The sequence below is a fragment of the Zingiber officinale genome, chromosome 6A (genome assembly GCF_018446385.1).
Source record: "Zingiber officinale cultivar Zhangliang chromosome 6A, Zo_v1.1, whole genome shotgun sequence".
NCBI lineage: Eukaryota > Viridiplantae > Streptophyta > Magnoliopsida > Zingiberales > Zingiberaceae > Zingiber > Zingiber officinale.
In genome coordinates, this window is record NC_055997.1 from 21,850,537 (window position 1) to 21,872,706 (window position 22,170).

At 35.5% G+C, this 22,170-nt stretch overlaps 1 pseudogene; it reads left to right on the forward strand.

Moving 5' to 3' along the window:
• The first annotated feature begins 4,407 nt into the window (after positions 1 to 4,407).
• LOC121998879 lies at positions 4,408 to 4,479 on the forward strand (annotated as a pseudogene).
• Positions 4,480 to 22,170: the final 17,691 nt, after the last annotated feature.

The window sequence follows — 22,170 nt, forward strand, 5'->3', positions numbered from 1 at the left end:
AGTAATTTTGCTATTGGACAAGTCAACAGAAGAAGTGAAGGTTTGATGCTCTCAAATATGCCTCAAAACTATTCAAAATAAATACGATGAAAAACTACAAGTGGGAAAAGAAAGTGAAATATGAAACTAAAAAAATAGAATAAAATGCAAGTAGATAAAGAAAAATAAATAAATATGCATAAGGACAAGGAAAAAGACTTGACTCGACTCAGGTTGTGCAAGCACAACACCCCCCAGGCTTAGGCATTTCAATGTCCCGATGAAATCAAACGGTGGTGGGGGAGGGGGATAAGGGGGTCCTCGTCGTGTGCCGGAGAGAAATCTAGGCATACTAGGGAGATGGCTAATGTGCTGGTGATATTGGTAAAGAGCGTCTACTTGTTGTTTAGTAATATCCATATTATCCATGAAATTCCTCATTCTTTCCTGGTCAACCTCATAATCCTGAACAAATCCTGTCACCTGGCTATGAAAGTCTCTAGTAAACTAAAAATGGTCCTATACCTCCCTATACTGGTCATCAGACAACTTGAACCGACCCTCCATTAATTATTGTTGGGTAGCGTGCTTCTCATGAAGCGAGTCTAAGGAGGCACGGAAATAAAAAAATCAAATCTTGAAGGTCCCGTACCATAGGAGAAAGAGTGGTTCCGGATGTCCGGAGGGTTGCGAGAGTCCTGCTGACGAGGGTTCTTGGTGGTGCTCGGTATCTTCTACAAGGGAGGGAACAAACTCGGGTTTTGAATCAATGATTACCCAGTTCGCGGGGTTGCGAACTGAAGTGCGCTTGGGACAAGGAAGGGGTAATGGGAAACCATCGTTCCTAGGAAAAGCAAACCCATTTTCGTCCCAACAGATCATCTTCATTGCAAGACAAGAGTCGATGTCAATCTTATCATTACCATGAACAATCTCCAACCCATCAAGCTCATAACCCAGATTTATTGCTATTTGGGTGATTAAATCGCCAAACACTATCATCCCCAAAGATGCTTTACCTGCTCTTAATAAGTTTTGTAAGAAATGAAACTCAGAATAAAATTCAACTTTATTTAGCATCACCCAAAGAGAATAAAGCTCCACCTTCCTAACCACCCCATCACTCTCACCTCGACCAAAGATTGTCTTGCTCATCACACGGTGAAGTTATCTAAAAGTAGGATTTTGCATGCGTGATGCCTATGCTTTAGAGAGTTCATAAGGGTTCTTTGATCCCGTGATTGAAGCCCAAAATCCATTCCAGTCTATAGTACCATCAAATCCACGGGCATCTCCAGTAGGTAAACCAAAACAAATATTAAAATCATTAAACGCCCACCAAATTTCTTTGTTCATCAACCTAAAAGTTATGCCCCCAATGTAGTTATCCTCAGAAGAAAATTGAACATCAATTGAACTTAAAAATTCTAGGACTAGGTGGGGGTAAGTCGATAGACATGTGTACATCATGTCATGCCAATCAAAGAAGCTAATCATCCAATCTATGTCATTCCTAAGCTCTAACATTTCCATGGTGGTTGGATCCATATATCTAGTGCACACAATTTTCCTAGCAACAAGAATATCATATCTAGCTTTATGTTCTTGATTTCTAAAAACAATATTAAATTTGTTGTCATTACTTTCGTCGCGTACCACCCTTTTGCCTTTGCCTTTGGATGAAGAAGCCTTTCCCTTGCCTTTGTCTCCTCCCAGTGCATCTCCTTCGCCAGCTCCACTGCTTCCTCTTCAGAGTCTCTTCAGGATTTGAGACATGATATGCAAGGTGAATTTGAGGGCGTTCTTGTGGGTGGATGTGGATCTTGAAGATAGAGGAGGAGAGAGAAGAAGGATAGGGGAATTGTTCCTCTCTTTTCGGATTTGGGGCTTGAAGAAAACTTAGATCTAGATCTAGATCTCAGTAAAGATGAGTTTTAGATGTAGGTAATGAAGGTTGATGAGGTGTAGTGGGGAAGAAAAGGTTTATTGGAGAGAAAGTGATGGGAAGTAGGGTTATTTAGATTGGTTGGCGGTGCACACGGGTAGGGCACAGTCGTGTCTTAAAGACACGACCTGGTTGATGGGGTCGCTGCACGGTCGTGCCTGTTAGCACGCCCCCTTCTTTCCTCCACTTAGCCAAGATCGCACGACCGTGTCAATTGACACGACCCTTGCACTCTTCTCCTCGGGTAGCTTTGCACGACCGTTCCAGATCCGTACGACCATGTATTGTTCCTTCTCTGCAAAGGCCACACGACCGTGTGGGTTCACACGACCTGTGACCTTTCCTCCTCTGTCATCTTTGCACGGTAGTGTGAAGTCACACAGCTGACTCCTTTACACACGTAGTGTTTCACTCTCCTCCTTTTTGACCCCTCCGACGCCCACACGCCCATGAAACGATCATGGACAACTCATGGAGGCTAATGCACACCCTGAAAACAAAGATCCAAGAATAAAAACACTTGATTGAACTAAACTAGAACGACAGGTGGATAATGAATTGAAACGAAACCCTTGGGTTGCCTCCCAAGAAGCGCTTGTTTTAGGTCTTTAGCTCGACCTCGTATCAGTTAATATGGACTAAACCCATGGAAGCATGACTCTCCTCCTAGGGTTAATGCTCCAGTTTGCGCCTTCAGTTTCACTCGTGCAGGACAAATATATTTTTTATTGCCTGTTGGGGGCGACCTCTCAAGTTTTGCCGAATCATGCATCATGTCCAGCGGCCTCCCATGGAAACTGCATTCCTTAGCTTTGTGTACATTCGACTTGCTGGCATTTTCTTGAAAAGAAGAGATGTAATTAGGATAATCAGATAAATCGAATTCCAACTTTTCTTTACCGATCTCTAGGGATAATTTGTGACATTTCACATCGATGAGGGCTCCAACGGTGGTAAAGAATGGTCTTCCTAGGATGATTGAGATCTTGGATCCTCCTCCATATCCAAGACAACAAAATCTATGGGAACGATGCATCCACCTATCTCTACTGGCACATCTTCCACTATACCCATTGGGTATCTACATGAATGGTCAACCAATTGTAGTACCATAGTAGTAAGTTTGATATTCTGGAGTCCTAGTTTCTTGCATAACGAGTATGGAAGTAGGCTGACACTCGCTCCCAAGTTGCAGAAAGCCTTATGGATGAGCTCAAAGACAATCTTACTCGGTATAGAAAAACTTCTTGGATCCTGGAGCTTCGGGGGAGTGTTTACCGTGAAAAGAGCGCTGCACTTTGTTGTCAATGCTACAATCTCGAAGTCGCCCTTCTGTCTTCTGTTAGAAAGAATACCTTTTAAAAATTTGGCGAACTTCAACATTTAGTGCAGTGTGTCTATTAGAGGTACTTCAATGCAGATTTCTTTAATCTTCTTTAGGAATTGGTGGAACTCTTCATCTTTTTGGGATGTTATTAGCTTTTGAGGGAACAGAATCGTCTGACTTTGTGTGGGAAGCTGGAGGGTCCCTTCAACCTTCTTGGTAATCTCCTCCATATCTTTGTTCTAGACTAAAGTAGGCATGAGAGGAGATATCTCTTCCTCTGAATCAATTCCTTTTTGAGCACCCATTTGGGGATCTCCCAAAGTCCGTCCGCTCTTCAGCTCAATGCGGTTGCAATATTCCACTGAGTTTATGTCGGACTTTCCCGGAAATGCTCTCGGTGCTCTTGAAAAGGATTAGGCTATCTGAGCGATTTGGCTATCTCGCATCTTTTGATGCTTTTCAGAATTCTCCATTCTTTGATTTAATTGCTTGATTTTATTCTTCATATCTTTTTGCTCCAAGAGAGCTTCTTCAAGCATCTTTTCAATTCTGGACAGTTGTGAACGTTGCTGTTGTTGATAAGTTTGTGGTCCAGATTGGTGGTTTTGTTGCCCAGGTTGGTAGCTTGGCTTTGTTGGTTCTTGATCTTGATTTCCCCGATAAGAAAAATTTGGGTGGTTCCTCCACCCAGGGTTATATATGTTGGAGTAGGGATTATTTTGCCTTTGGTTATAACCGACTATCGCATCACATTATTCAAGTTGATGTATTTGTGCTTGTATTGGCCCAAGGGGGCAAGTATCTTGAGCATGATTCGAACTTCCACAAGTTTCACACACACACACACACACACTATTGCATTGGTTGTTTTGTTCCCCATGGTCTCAAGCTTCTTGGTCAGAGCATCCAGTTTTGCAGACATGAGCGTGACTGCATCTATGTCAAATTTTCCTAATGCCTTTATTGGATTCCCAAGAAAGGAACCTCCAGATCTTTAAGTTGTCCACTGATAATGATTCTGGGCCACATTCTCTATTATGTCTTCAGCTTCATCAAGACTCTTGTTCATCAATGCCCCTCCTGCTGCAGAATCGAAGGACACCTTCGTATGATAATTGATTCCATTGTAGAATGTGTGTAGCACAACCACTTCTCAAGGCCATGATGAGGGCACTGTCTCAGCATACTCTTGAATCTGTCCTATGCTTCGAATAACGATTCTGAGTCTGCTTGTTTGAAGATTGTAATTAAATTCCTCATGTGTGCAGTTTTACTTGGCAGGTAAAATTTGTCCAGAAATTTCTGCTCACACTGCTCCCAAGATGTAATGTTGTTTGCTGGTAAAGAAATAAGCCACTACTTGGCTCTGTCTTTCAGGGAAAATCCAAAAAGAAGTAACCTTACTGTTTCTGGAGGGACCCCGTTCACTTTCATAGTACTACAGATCTCATAGAAAAGCTCCAAGTGATGATAGGGATCATCGTGTAGTCCTCCTCCAAATTGATTTTGCTGAACCATGTGGATCACTACAGGCTTGATTTCAAAATTGTTAGCCACAATTGGTGGTCGGGTGATGTTAGACCGAAGCCCTCATGCATAAGATGTTGCGTAGTCCTTCAAAAGCTTGTTAGCCATTTCTGAAGCTTCTTGTTTTGCTAGGAGTTTTTGCAAGTTTCTTCTCCTCAGGAAAGTTCTATCAATTTCTGGATTGAACGACAGAAGTTTTCCTGAAAGATTAGCTCTTCGCATGCAAAGTATATATAAAAGAATATTGAATAATCCAAGTGCAGAATTATATATATATATCTTACTATTTTATTAAAAAAATCTACCCCCTTTACTAACTAACTTGTTGGTAAGTCCTAGGAAAACGTACCGATTCAACTGTACAAAATTTTTTGTACAAGTGTCAAACCTTTCCTTAAATAACCTATTGTGTTCTTTAGAAATTAAATTAGGAATCGCAGACGGAACTTAACATCATTGATTCCAAATTTAACTTATCTGTTCTTAATGGTTTAGATTTGAATCGCAAGCGAAACTTAACACTATTGATTCAAATCTACCTAAGTTATTAATTCCATAAATATTAATTTTCAAAATTGGCTTCCAGGACTGCATGGCGAGGCACATGGCCTTCTTGGATATGGGAGCAACCACCACCGCCTAGGCAAAGCCTTTTAAGGAAAGCTAATATTTATTTCCTTAAATAACTCTAGGTTAACAAAAAAGAATAATCGAATCACAAATTCGGAAAAGAAGAAAACACAAACTCGAAAAAACTATTTCGAAAAACTAGATCTAATTGCCTCTTGTATTTAGAATTCTTACAAAGAAAATAACTAGTATGATGCGGAAGAAAACTACTAGTTATACCTTCTCTTTGTAAGCTAATGACCTCGAGATCTTCTGCGATATTCCTCACCTCGCCTTGGACGTCGTGTGGGCGACGATCCTCCAAGATGAACACCACCCAAAAGAGTCCTTCCTCTTCCTCTAGAATTCGACCACCACCACCACCAAGGAGAAGAGAGCAAAGGGAAAGGGAGAAGGGAGAGGGCCGGCCACCAAGAGGCCTCCAAGCAAGAGAATAAGAGTTGTATCTCATGAAGCCCCCTCACCCCTTCTTTTATATTACTTGCCCAAGGCAAATAAGGAAAAACCTTTTACAAAAAATAAAATCATTCAAGAGTTTTCCTTTTTTCCTTTTCATTTTTCCTTTTCTTTCCTCTTGATTGAATCAATCACCAATCAATGGTTGTGATCAATCCTATTTGGTTTAGGATTAAGCTTGGCCGGCCACCATATATAGGAAAGGAATAATAATTTTTTATAAAATTTTACAAGAGAAAAAAAGTCTTATAAAATTTTACAAGCTCTCTTTTTTAGAGTTAAAAAAGAAAAGTTTTTAAAAAATTAAAACCATGTTTTAAAATTTAAAACTTCTCTTATAAAATTTCCTTTTTAACACGATGATAGAAAATTTTAATTTTAAAACTTATCTCCCCTTTTTCTTAAATCATGAGGATGGTTAAAAAAAGGAAAGTTTTAAAACTTTTAAAACTCTCTATTAAAACATGTGGCCTAATTCAAATAAGAAAAGTTTTAAAAATTAAAATCTCCCTTTTAAAACTTATAGTTTTCTACAAAGAGAAGATTTTAAAAATTCAAAACACCCCTCCTATTTGAATTAATCTTGGTCGGCCCCTACAAGCTTGGTCACCAAGCAATGGGGCCGACCCCTATAAGAGGATGTGGCCGGCCATTGCTTGGTCACCAAGCAATGGTCCGACCCCCTTCTTGGACACCAAGAAGAGCCTTACATTTGGATGGACTTGAGGCTATAATGAGGCTACGACAGGGACCTAGAGGAGAAATTGGTTTTGACCTTTCGATGAGCTTGAGTATCCCGTGCTCGCCCCGAACACACAACTCAAGTTCATCGATAACAACTCATTCCACTAGAGAGTTATTACCGCACTACCGCACTAATCCCAAATTACATTATGGGCTCCTTCTTATCATGAGTGTGTTAGTCTCCCTGTGTTTAAGATTACGAATGCCCACTAATTAAGTAAGTTACTGACAACTCACTTAATTAATATCTAGCTCCAAGAGTAGTACCACTCAACTTTATTGTCATGTCGGACTAGGTCCACCTGCAGGGTTTAACATGACAATCCTTATGAGCTCCTCTTGGGGACATTCTCAACCTAGATAACTGGGACACAGATTTCTTCTATAATTAACAACACACACTATAAGTAATATCATTTCCCAACTTATCGGGCATATTGATTTATCGAGCTAAACCTCACCCTTTGATAAATCAAAGAAATAAATATTAAATATATGTGCTTGTTATTATATTAGGATTAAGAGCACACACTTCCATAATAACTAAGGTCTAGTTCTTTTACTAAGTTAGTACAAAAAGAACTTACCTAAATGATCCTACTCAATACACTTAAAGTGTATCAGTGTAATTTATTAGTTAAGATAAACTAATACTTAATTACACTACGACTATTATGATGGTTTGTTCCTTTCCATCTTAGTCATGAGCAACTTGTTTATAATTTATAGAGAACCGACAATATGATCTTCTGAGTGTGACACCATACTCCATGTTATCTACTATATAAATTAATTGAACAATTACATTTAACAAATAAATGCAGATATTGACCAATGTGATTCTTTATTTCTAAATAAATGTTTATACAAAAGCTAGGCTTTTAGTATACACTCCAACAATCTACCACTTATACTAAAAGATTATGCTCCCATTAAAGCTGCCATACATCTGATTCCCAACATTTCAACATATCCATTAAAAGCTCTTGCCTTAAGGACCTTAGTGAAAGGATCTATAGGTCTTCACCTGATGCAATCTAGGCGGCAACAACTTCTCCTCATTTATACGATTTCTCGTATTGGGTGGTACTTGCGCTCTATTGTGTTTACTTGCCTGATGGACTTATGGTTTCTTCGAGTTTGCTACTGCACCACTATTATTGTAATAATTTTTGGGCAAACCAGAAATCATTTCTAAGTCTATCTTGAAGTATCTGAGCCATACCGCTTTTATGGCTACCTCAGATGCTGCCATATACTCAGCTTTTATGGTGGAGTCCGAAAAAGCACCTATGCTTATCACTCTTCCATAGTTATGACTTCACCTCCTAAAGTAAACACAAAACCCCGAGGTCGACTTACTATTGTCCCTATCTGATTGGAAATCAAAATCTGTGCAACCCACAGGGACCAAATTATCTGCCTTGTAAGCTAGCATATAATCTCTAGTGCCTCTAAGGTACTTCAATATATGCTTTACTGCAGTCCAATGTCCTTGTCCAGGGTTACTTTGATATCTGCTGACTATGCCCTTGGCAAAACATATTTCTGATCTCGTGCATAGCATACATTAGGCTTCTGACAACCGAAGCATAAGGAACTGCCTTCATTTCCTCTATCTCCTTTGATGTCTACGGAGACATCTCTTTAGATAAAGTTACTCCATGCTAAAAAGGTAAGAAACCTTTCTTTGAGTTTTGCATGCTTAAAATGAGCAAGGATTGTTTCGATATATGAAGCTTGAGATAAGTAAAATATTCTTTTCTTGTGATCCCTTATTACTTTGATCCCAAGAATATATGCATTCTCCCAAGTCCTTTATATCGAATTGTTTGGACAACCATACCCTTACTTCTGACAATACTTTGATATTGTTTCCAACTACCAAAAATATTATCTATGTATAGTACAAGAAATACCACCATGTTTGCATCACACTTCTTGTATACACAAGACTCATTCGGTTATTAAATAAATCCATAGGTCTGGATTACTTTATTAAACCAGATGTTCCAAGACCTTGAAGCTTTACTTCAGTCTATAGACCGATTGAGCTTACACACAAGATGCTCTTTGCTCTTTGCAATGAACCCTTCTGGTTGCTATATATGGATGTTTTCTTCAAGACTTCCATTAAGGAAAGTTGTCTTGACATCCACTTGCCAAATCTCATAGTCCATATGAGAAGTAATAGATAAAAGAATCCGGATAGACTTAAGCATGCTGCCGGTGAAAAAGTTTCCTTTTCCAACAAGCCTTGCTTTGAAAGTTTCTACTTTCTTGTCTATCCCTCTTTTCCTATTGTAGAATTATTTTCACCCAATGACATTTACACCATTTGGTGATTTTATAAGTTCCCAGACTCTATTAGAATACATATATTCTAATTCTGTATTTATTGCTCTTTGCAAAGATGCTGCATCTTTATCTTGGAGTGTTTCATCATATGTTCGGGGATCAGATTCATGTCCACCAGGGATCGAGTCCAAAGACTCTCCCAAAACATGAATCTTTTAGGTTGCCTAACAACCCTCCCACTACGACGAGGCACTTTCTGCAATTGTGTATCATTTGTGATACGTGTTGCAGTTACTTGTGATATTTCATCTTGTACAGTTGATACTAGGTTAGACGTGTCTTTTAATTTCCTTAAGAATAATTTTTACTCTTGGGCTTGTGGTTCATAGTATAGTCCTTTTTCTAAAATCGGGTATTGGTGCCAACAATGACCTTCCGATTTTAAGGACTATAAACCTCTTTTCGTTTATCTAGGATAACTCACAAACAAGTGAACTCATGTCCAACTTATCAGTGTCTCTCACGTGCTAGACCACCCAAATCCGAATATGCTTCAGACTAGGCTTACGCCCATTCTGTAATTCTGTGGGAGTAGAGAGTTCTGACTTAGAAGGTACTATGTTCACTTCCGTTTCTAGTGTATATCCTTAAAACAAATTTGGTAATTTTCTGAATAACTCATCTTCGATCTAATTATTCTATAAGAGCCTTATACCTTCTTTCTACTACACCATTCTATTGGGGTGTACCAGGTGCAGTTAGTTGGGATTAAATCCCATCTTCTAATAAGTGACTCCTAAACTCTCCTAAGAGGTACTCGTTACTACGATTTCACCGTAGTGTCTTGATACTTTTATTTTGATGTTACTCCATATCAGCCTAGTACTCTTTGAACTAATCAAAGCACTTAGACTTGTGGCGCATTAAGTAAATGTATCCTTATCTCGAATAGTCGTTTATAAAAGAGACGAAATATTCGAAACAACCTCTCGCCTGGATAGTCAAAGGTCTCCACAAATTAGAATGAACCAATTCCAACATATCTTTGGCTCCATACCCCTTAGACTTAAAAGCTTCTTGGTTATTTTTCCTTCCAAATAAGACTCGCAGGTTGGAAAGATTTCCACTACCAATGAACTCAAGAGTTCATTGGTTATTATCCTTTGAATCCTACTCAAGTTAATATAACCTAGCCTTAAATGCCAAAAATATGATTGGTTCATTTCTGAAGGTTACTTTCTCTTATTTAGAAAATGTGTTATTAATTTCCATTTATTGCATTGTGGGAGCTATTGGATTATAAATTGTCAACCAACGTACCAGAACAGATAACTTCCCTATTTTTCTTGATAACAAGTTTGTTATCAAAATAGGCAGAATATCTATTCTTTAATAGTTTAGAAATCGAAATCAGGTTCTTTCTAAACTTAGTACGTAAAGACAATTTCTGAAAATCTATATTTTATTCCTATCATAGGATAAGCATCTCCCACTGTAACAGTTACCACTTTTGCAGCAGTGCCCATGTAGACGGTGACTTCCCCTTCATATAGTTATCGGATTTCCTGGAACCTCTGCAATGAATTGCAGACATGATCAGTGGCTCCCATATTTACACACCAGGTACCGATAGATAACACCACTAATCATGTATTAACTAATGAATAAAATATACCTATTTTGTTCTTAGTTCTAAGAGGACAGTCTACCTAAATGTCCAAGTCCTATTTTCAATCATTACAATTGGGACTACTAAGTCTATTATATAGTATAACAACTAGGGGATTGACAAACATTTTAAATCCTAAGAATCACAAAAATATTTAACACCTTAAAATCCCCATGAATTTTGTATGCCATGATAGTGTGGACGTATACAAAATCAAAGAGGAGATTTTATCCATTAATTTTATTATCTCGTTATCCTAACTTTATGACAAATAAAATTAATAATTGGTCTATCAAATATTTGGTCAAAACTTTGAATTTAAAATAACATTGATTCCTCAAATAATATTATTTAAATTCACCAACACCTCAAACACCGGGAATTTTACATGCCACGATAGTGTGGACGTATACAAAATTGAACATTTGTAAGAGGAGGGTTATACCCATTAATGACCTTGTCAACCTATCTTTATGACAAATAAAATTACCTCAAGCACCGTGAATTTTGTATGCCACGATAGTGTGGACGTATACAAATTCAAACATTTGTAAGAGGGATTTTACCCATTAATTTTATTATCTTATCAACCTGACAAATAAAATTTCCTCAAACACCGTGAATTTTGTATGCCACGATAGTGTGGACGTATACAAAACCAAACATTTATAAGAGGAGTTTTTCCCATTAATTTTATTTTCTTGTCATCTTGACAAATAAAATTACCTCATACATCGTGAATTTTGTATGCTACGATAGTGTGGACGTATACAAAAACTCGATATTTGTAAGAGGGGGTTTTAATTTTATTATCTTGTCAACTTATCTTTTTGACAAATTAATAGTTGGTTTTCTTCGGTCACACAAATAATAGCAGTGACTCCGATGGGGAGGATACTATTAGACGTGCCTAAGTGTATACCATTACTTGACACTAAGTCCATTAATAAGATTGTGCCCCTTCCAATGGGGAAGATCACACGCTCTTAATTAATTTTCTATAGTCATCCTAAATGAAAGTTTGATCTAGTGATCCGCAAACAAACTCATCCGATATGAAGGAAGGCACTCAGAGCCAACGCGCAAGTTTGCTTGCATCACTTACAAACCAGTAATGAAGACCGTGGAATTTATTAAAATAAATCCCTCTCCCACTTAGTTATTTAAAATGAGGAATTTTAAACTATCCTAGCATACATCACATGCATATAAACATCACAGTAAATAAAAGCAATAAATTTGGAAATTAATTTTCCAACTATTATGGCCTTTTCCATCACTGTCTTCAGTATGCTCCAACCCTAGTAGCTGCTATTTTTAGCCACCGCCATGGGGTCGAGTTGTCGCATCCATCTTGCTTCTTATTCCGCTGCGCCTCTGGTGCTCCAAAAATACCACGCCTCGCAAGAATCTGATCCACAACAAAAATAGAATTTTACATATATCGATCCTATATTCCACGAGGGAATGTACATGTATTCTAGATTGAAAAAATAAAATTCTAAAAATAATACAACTCCTGCTGTATTTTATACATACAATCATGCACACAAATAATGCCCTTGACATGTCCAAGGGTCCAATCACACACAATATCAATAAGCCATAATAGTTGGAGCCTGCAACTAAAGAGTTAGCACATCCTACTATTTTCCTGCCTAAATTATGTATGGCATATGCATAACCTATTTGAATTCTAAAAATACACAGAGGCAAACCCTAGCTCTGATACCAATTGTTGGTTAGTCCTAGGAAAATGTACCGGTTCCACTATACAAAATTTTTTGTACAAGTATGAAACCTTTCCTTAAATAACCTATTGTGTTCTTTAGAAATTAAATTAGGAATCGCAGACTTAACTTAACATCATTGATTCCAAATTTAACTTATCTGTTCTTAATGGTTTAGATTTGAATCGCAAGCGGAACTTAACACTATTGATTCAAATCTACCTAAGTTATTAATTCCATAAATATTAATTTCCAAAATTAGCTTCTAGGACTACATGGCGAGGCACATGGCCTTCTTGGATATGGGAGCAACCACCACCGCCTAGGCAAAGCTTTTTAAGGAAAGCTAATATTTATTTCCTTAAATAACTCTAGGTTAACCAAAAAGAACAATCGAATCACAAATTTAAAAAAGAAGAAAACACAAACTCAAAAAAATTATTTCGAAAAACTAGATCTAATTGCCTCTTGTATTTAGAATTCTTACAAAGAAAATAACTACTATGATGCGGAAGAAAACTACTAGTTATACATTCTCTTTGTAAGCTAATGACCTCGAGATCTTCTGCGATATTCCTCACCTCGCCTTGGACGTCGTGTGGGCGACGATCCTCCAAGATGAATACCACCCAAACGAGTCCTTCCTCTTCCTCTAGAATTTGGCCACCACCACCCCCAAGGAGAAGAGAGCAAAGGGAAAGGGAGAAGGGAGAGGGCCGGCCACTAAGAGGTCTCCAAGCAAGAGAATAAGAGTTGTATCTCATGAAGCCCCCTCACCCCTTCTTTTATATTACTTGCCCAAGGCAAATAAGGAAAAACCTTTTACAAAAAATAAAATCATCCAAGAGTTTTTCCTTTTTCCTTTTTATTTTTTATTTTCTTTCCTCTTGATTGAATCAATCACCAATCAATGGTTGTGATCAATCCTATTTGGTTTAGGATTAAGCTTGGCCGGCCCCTTGCTTGGGCACCAAGCAAGGTGGCCGACCACCATATTTAGGAAAGGAATACTATTTTTTTTATAAAAGTTTACAAGAGAAAAAAAGTCTTATAAAATTTTACAAGCTCTCTTTTCTAGAGTTAAAAAAGGAAAGTTTTTAAAAAATTAAAACCATGTTTTAAAATTTAAAACTTCTCTTATAAAATTTCCTTTTTAACATGATGATAGAAAATTTTAATTTTAAAACTTATCTCCTCTTTTTCTTAAACCATGAGGATGGTTAAAAAAGGAAAGTTTTAAAACTTTTAAAACTCTCTATTAAAACATGTGGCCTAATTCAAATAAGAAAAGTTTTAAAAATTAAAATATCTCTTTTAAAACTTATAGTTTTTTACAAAGAGAAGATTTTAAAAATTCAAAACACCCCTCCTATTTGAATTAATCTTGGCCGGCCCCTACAAGCTTGGTCACCAAGCAATGGGGCTGACCCCTATAAGAGGATGTGGCCGACCATTGCTTGGTCACCAAGCAATGGTCCGACCCCCTTCTTGAACACCAAGATGAGCCTTACATTTTGATGGACTTGAGGCTATAATGAGGTTACGACAGAGACCTAGAGGAGAAATTGATTTTGGCCTTCCGATGAGCTTGAGTATCCCGTGCTCGCCCTGAACATACAACTCAAGTTCATCGATAACCACTCATTCCACTAGAGAGTTATTACCGCACTACCACACCAATCCCAAATTACATTATGAGCTCCTTCTTATCATGAGTGTGTTAGTCTCCCTATGTTTAAGATTACGAATGCCCACTAATTAAGTAAGTTACTGACAACTCACTTAATTAATATCTAGCTCCAAGAGTAGTACCACTCAACTTTATTGTCATGTCGGACTAGGTCCACCTGCAGGGTTTAACATGATAATCCTTATGAGCTCCTCTTGGGGACATTCTCAACCTAGATAACTGGGATACAGATTTCTTCTATAATTAACAACACACACTATAAGTAATATCATTTCCCAACTTATCGGGCATATTGATTTATCGAGCTAAACCTCACCCTTTGATAAATCAAAGAAATAAATATTAAATATATGTGCTTGTTATTATATTAGGATTAAGAGCACACACTTCCATAATAACTAAGGTCTAGTTCTTTTACTAAGTCAGTACAAAAAGAACTTACCTAAATGATCATACTCAATACACTTAAAGTGTATCAGTGTAATTTATTAGTTAAGATAAACTAATACTTAATTACACTACGACTATTATGATGGTTTGTTCCTTTCCATCTTAGTCATGAGCAACTTGTTTATAATTTATAGAGAACCGACAATATGATCTTCTGAGTGTGACACTACACTCCATGTTATCTATTATATAAATTAATTGAACAATTACATTTAATAAATAAATGCAGATATTGACCAATGTGATTCTTTATTTCTAAATAAATGTTTATACAAAAGCTAGGCTTTTAGTATACACTCCAACATAACTTTGGTGAAGCCTAAAATGTATTTACATTAATGTCCTTTTTTCTATTCACACTAAAAATAATTCCAAAGTATATTAGTAATTCCACAAGCGAAACAATCAGTGTTCTAGAGTTCAAGACTCAGCTACAGCGTATTATTATGAATTTTTCTCATCATTAATTTTCTCTGGTTGTTTTATATAAAAAAATATAGTTCTCTTTAGTCCCATATCTTAGAATTGACAACACTATAATCAAAGAAACTTCTATAAATATTTTAGGCCAACGATGTTAAAAAATATACTTTTCTTAGTTTTTATTACTAAGAAAAATATAATATTAAATTAAAATAATTTTTTTCATAAGGAAACCTATTACAGTAGTTTGTTGCTAGATTCTCTAGCGTCACTATTGCATGGGTCTTACGAATCTTACCCAAATAATTAATTCTTGGTTCATAAGGGTGACACTAGAAAATCCAAACAATTCAGATTTTCAAAAACCCAAATAATTTATATATTATTATATTACACACACAACGCGTGTGCACGATCACACTAGTATATATTATAAAAATGCAGAAAGTAGAGTGAAATAAAAAAAAGGTCTAGTCTAATCCAATATGATTATCACTAATGTTATAAGCGATGTCCCCATCAATGACGCCAAAAACTTGTTATGCTTCCGCAAGTGCATGGATACGTCGTTAATAATAAAAGATTATCGATCCCACAAGGACTGATTATAAGAATTAGTGACTGTTCACGTAGAATTAGCTAAACTACCAATGGTTGTAAGTGAACTGTTTCTTGTGAAGAAAAGAACTTGGGAAGTAGATGTGAGAACTGGCAAGAGAAAGAGAGTTTTACTTGGTTTAGGAAGAGCTCTAGGAGTTCGGTTTCGTTGTGGTGGTAACTAATGCATCATGTTCTATCCTTTCCTCATTATCAATCAACATATACTCGTCGAAAGTTATGACTACTACCCCTAAGCACTAAACAGAGAAGATCCCTATGAAATCCTATTATGATTAACCCCTGTCACTAGGGTGCCTCGGTAGATCACAAGAACGTAAACCTGGCCGGTATCATTAAGGATAGAGATAGGGATTTGGTTTGGTTTCTTACTTCCTTGTGGAGGAATAACCTCTCCTTTCAAGGGAGTATCTTAGATGTCCGTGAACGGGTTACCCCTGTCACTAGGGCCCCTCAAGTATACGATCTAAAATCCTCTCTTTACGAAATTAGCAATCCCAACACAATCAATTAATACGACATGACAAACAAGTCTCATGCATATCAAATTAAAATAAGACAAGCGAAATCATTCAAAGAGTGAAAGCATAAGCATGAATCTTACATCATAACCTATCCACAACTACTCCCTGATCCTAGAACAAAGAATCTACTCTATAGACGTAGGAGAAAAATCCAAAGACATAGTATAATTAAACATTCAATCCCCAGGCAAGAAGAGAGAGGGAATAGAGATGCTTATTCAATGACATTGAGTGATCTTCGGATCTAATCCTTTGCTTCTGGAGTTGATGTGGTGATGGAGGCGATCTCGGATCGTCAAATAGAGGTTCGGGATGGCGTGGAATGACACCAAGGTGTATCGCCCTTTTTCCGACCCCCCCCCCCCCCCTCCTCAAGGGGAAGGGTTTAGGGTAGGGAACGGGCGACTCACAACCCGTGCCATGACTGTGCGAGATCCGTACGACCATCTCCTCTCCTTCTTCGAGTAGAGTCGCATGGCCGTGCGAGATCCGTCCAGCCATGTCATCCTTTGTCTCTGGTCGTGAGGCACGATCGTGTGCTGCTCTCTCTCGGGAATGGCCACACGACCGTGCAGGGTTGCACGGTTAGTGTCAAGTTTGCTGCTTTTGCTCCGATGCATCGACAATCGCCATTTTCGCTCCAAGAGTTATCCCTGTCAACACAAAATCAAACAAAGAGAAAATCTCTAACAAAAGAGTAACTAATACTGAATAAATAATAGGAGAGATGATCATGTGAAGAATATATACAAATAAAGCAAGTGAATGTGCGTTAAAACATGCATAAACGATCATAATATTTACGCACATCAGTATCCTCTAAACTTTTAACAACTCTATGTAATTATTGCTTTAAAATTTCAATTGATTTAACAACTTTGCTGGAATTAAATCTATAATAATTTTATCTACAGTCACACGATCTATCAACTTTTTGACTATGCCAACATGATAGTTAGGTCAACTCCACTATAGTTAGGAAATTGTATAGGATGGTCTGGATCAATGATACTGATGTGCTCACACACCCATACCTATAATGTGATTATAAAAATATATAATATTCATAACAAATATTGTGAGATAAATATAATCTAACTTACTATCAAAATATTTAGAAATCCCTTGAGCAAAGGGGCCTTGGGTGGTGAATCAACAACAAGTGGTTTTGGTCTTAATGTAAGCTCCAAGCTAATGGCTTCTAATTGAGGAGTCATGAAACTGCATGCCGCATTGCACCAGTTAAACCTAGCTAAGTTGTTAAAATCATCTAAACAGTCAATTAGGGATAACACAGGTATTCTAAGAACGCTGCTACTACCACAAAATAGAATAGTTGCTAAAACAAATACAGGATATACAACTGATAATACAACTTGTCATTTGATATTGACTTTCTTATAAGTTTCTCTAAATGTTTGGTAGAATAATCAAACTCTTGGAAAAACTTTATATACAGTGGGCTAGAGGCGTCATTTAAATCGAGACGAACTATCTCTCCATTGTTGGATAGGCCAAGAATCAGTGCAACATCTACATTTGTAAATTTTAGTTTTTTCCCATGGAAGATGAAGTTTTGTTCCTCCTTATTCCAATTATCAAACATATTATGGACCTGAGGTTTTATAAAAGAACTAATAGGGAGGTTGAGGATCTATGAAAAGGGCATGCCTTGAATTATCTGCTCTTATTCTATAGTCAGTTTAACAGAAGAAATAAATTTCCTGAAATGACAAAGGATACTTTTCCACTTCATTCTTTTAGTTCTTCCTCTGTTGACATAACTTTGATAACTTGGTTGAGCAGCACTTCCACTTGTCGACGCTCCTTTTGTAGCCATTCCGAACTTAGCAACCATAAATCAACAATCACACACAAAAAAACTCTTAGATTCCATAATAATGGCTATGGTCTTTTTCTAACATACCCTTAACAATAACATAAACTCTAGGTAAAACTATTATAGAAATAACTACTAAATAAACAACAGAGCTATGTACAAAACCAATGGTCGAATGCCAGTGATGCTAGAGGCACCCCTCGAATGGAGCTATGTAGGTTGCCTTTGAGAAGACGATGACAGCTGAAGCAGGAGAGTGTGAGTTTGTCTGTGATTCAAATGTTGACTTGATATCTCCCAATATCAGACCTAACGTCGGAAAATAATTTATTTTAATTTGTTAACTTTTAAGTTATTTATTTTCTATTTAATCTTTTTAAATTATTCTATATATTAATCCATTATTATAAAAATATATTTTATATTTTATTTATATATTTCATTTCATTATATGATTTTTAAAATCTAATCTATATACTCTATTTTTTTTCAGTTTATTTTTCTTTATTTTTAATTTTAATATTATTACATATATTTTAATTTATTTTTTTTATTTTTTAAAATTTTAATTAATTTATTTTCTATTTTATCTATTTATTTTTTAGTGTCCGAAACTACTTAATTAATTAATCAGATTTATTGGGTTAAATTATAATTTAATTAGAATTTGAATTTATCTAATTAAGGAGATTTATTGGATTAAATGTAATTTAATTAGATTTTGAAGTTATTTAATTAAAGATATTTATTTGAGTAATTGAAATTTAATTAGAATTCATATTTTATTAAGAATTATAAATTTAAATAGATGAGTTAATTAGGATTAATCAAGTTAACCTTTAATTATGGAATTTAGATTAATCAAATTAAGAAAATAATAGGGTATATTAAATATCATATAGAATATATAATTAAACAAGAATAAAAAAAATATAAGACTAAAATTTTATGTAGCGTGTATTGTATATAGAAAGAAAGTATAAATAATATATATAATATAAACCCTATAATTTAAATAAGAATAAATAAATAAATAAATAAATATATATCTTACTATTTTATTAAAAATCTCTCCCCTTTACTAATTAACTTTGGTGAAGCCTAAAATGAATTTACGTTACTGTCCTTTTTTCTATTTACACTAAAAATAATTCAAAGGTTTATTAGTAATTTTCTTTGGTTGTTTTATATAAAAAATATAGTTCTCTTTAGTCTCACATCTTAGAATTGACAACACTATGATCAAAAAGCTTCTATAAATATTTTAGGCCGACGATGTTAAAAAATATACTTTTCTTAGTTTCTTTTATTAAGATAAGTATAATATTAAATTAAAATAATTTTTTGCATAGCGAAGTCCATTACAATAGTTTATTGCTGGGATTCTCTAATGTGACACTAGAAAATCCAAACAATTTGAATTTTCAAAAACCCAAATAATTTATATATTATTATATTACACACGCAACGCGTGTGTACGATTACACTAGTATATATATATATATATATATATATATATATATATATATATATATATAAGATTATTATATTATGTAGGTAACGTGTAACAAATATAGTATAAATAATGATTAAGAAATTTTAATCATATAATATATGAATTATATATCTATATTATATATATGGATATCCATATAAAATTATATTAAATTGACGACTTAGTTTTTATATAAAAATCTATATAACCATGGATATATATAGGAAATATAAAGTATATAGTATAAATAATGGGAATAGGAAAATTATAAGATATATATAGGAGATTTTAATTGAAGATATGGATATATCTTCAACGTGAAATTATATATATATATATATATATGGATATGTATAGGAGATTTGATTCAATATCAAATTAGTGACTAATATAAATAATATTATATATATATATATATATATATATATATATATATAAAGTTGATATCTTGTGCGCCCGCACAGTGTGCAACTGTGCGCACGCGCAGGATAACACTGATTTTAGTTTTTTTTTTATTTTTATTTTTTGAATTAAAAAAATAATTAAAATATTTTTTTAAAATTTTATTTCTAGGGTTGAGGCTTTGGGTTATAGTACCAAAGCTATTTTTTTTAGATTTTACCTCTAGGGTTCAGGCTTTGGGTTATAGTATCAAAGCTATTTAGGGTTTAGGCTTTGGGTCATAGTATCAAAGCTATTTTTTTTTAGATTTTATCTCTAGGGTTCGGGCTTTGGGTTATAGTAACAAAGCTATTTTTTTAGATTTTACCTCTAGGGTTCAGACTTTGGGTTATAGTATCAAAGCTATTTTTTTTTAAATTTTTACCTCTAGGCTTTAGCCTTCCCAATTAGGTTATAGTGTTTGGTTTTAAAAAAATATTAAAATAAAATTAATTTAAGTATTTATTGAGTATTGTAATATGTTGAGGAGATATATTAATGTATTAAAAATTTATATAAGGAAATGCTAATTTTTTTAATTTAAAATATTAAAAAATATAAAAAAAGTTATTAATTGATCTCCTGCGCAATGTGCACAGTCGCGCACTGTGCGCGTCGTGCAGGAGATCAAAACTCTCTCTCTCTCTCTATATATATATATATATATATAATAAATTTAATGAAACATGCATATATATATATATATATATATATATATATATATATATATATATATATATATATATATATATATATATATATATAATTTGATCCAATATCAAATTAATGATTATTAAGAAACTATATATGAATTAAATATATTACCATGTATATGTGATATATATATATATATATATATATATATATGAAATTAGTATATGGATATAAATATGTATAAAATTAATGCAATTAATGACTTAACATATAAGAAGAGAACCTATATATGAATTAAATATATTACCATGTATATGTGATATATACATTGATCCTGTCTGAGAAACTTGACAAAACGGAAAGCTAGGAGAAAACCTACTGCTGATGAAAGAATAATACCTATAGAATACTGATCCGAGAAACCCAAAGCAGATCTAGGAGAATAAAGTCACAGAATGCCCTCCTTGTGTGAAGATCCAAAGACGAAAGGAAGGATTCAATGAAGAAAACCAAGATCTGGAGCTTCCAAAGCTTCCTGCGCACAAGAGACCAACCAACACTATTGTCAGTGACCTAAGACCGGGGTGGGAATCCTTGGCTAGGCCCTCCGACGCTCAAGTCAATGATCTCTCTTAGTGTGGAAGAAGGAAGAAGATGAACAGTAACTGAAAATCGAGGTTGTGAGTGTGAGCATTTGCGTAAGCATACCTGGACAACGGAGAGAATTCTCCTTTTTATACCACTTCATATAACCTCCGTAGTCATGAAGTGGACCCCGGTTTGTTAGAGTTTGTTATGAGATGACGTCAGCCATGTACTTGCGGAAAATAGCTTTTAAGGAATCTTTTTTGTACCTCAGATGTACCTTCTTTGTCGTCTAGTACCTACAAAAGAGTCTAAAAACATTCTTCCCGCCAAATTAGTCAACCTGTTATACCATTACATAAGTTATTCATGAATATTCTTGGCCCATTTGTTCTTGCCCTGTCTTATATCGAGTTATATTTATCGTTCATGTTTGCTTACCCTGTCTTCACGCTCTATCCTTCTTCATGTATATCCTGACCGATATTGCTTTATCCTTCTTTAGGTATTATCTTGATTGATTTGGACTATCTTTCTCTAGGTATATCCCGACCGATATTGCTCCATCCTTCTCCAGGTATATCCCGACCGATATTGCTCTATCCTTCTTCAGGTATATCTCGACTGATATTGGCCTAACTTCTCCAGGTATATCCCAACCGATATTGTTCTATCCTTCTCTAGGTATATCTCGACCGATATTGGCCTACCTTCTTAATTCTGTTATCCCGACCGATATTGGCCTATATTTTCTGAAGCGTGTCATCTCGGCCGATATTGTCCTATATCTCCTTAAACTTGTTGTCCCGACCGATATTGGCCTATAAAACCTGTTATCCCGGCTGATATTCATACTCGCTTAATTCTACTATCTCTTTTCCCCTTTTCATTGGGGACATACTAAACTTAACCTATATCACTAGCCTTCCCTTCAAGTCTAGTCGAAGGAGGTGTAGCCGACTGACTAGACCTAAGTCTATTTTTGTTTCTTTGCCTATCTTTAATCGTGACTCTGCCACGGCCACTGCAGCAGACTCGTGACCTTCTCTATAGCAGTTCTTGTGACTCTTGGTACAGCAGTCCTATAAACCCAAGTATAGTGATCCCGTGAGTCTTTTAACCCTTTAAATAGGGTTGCGATCCTC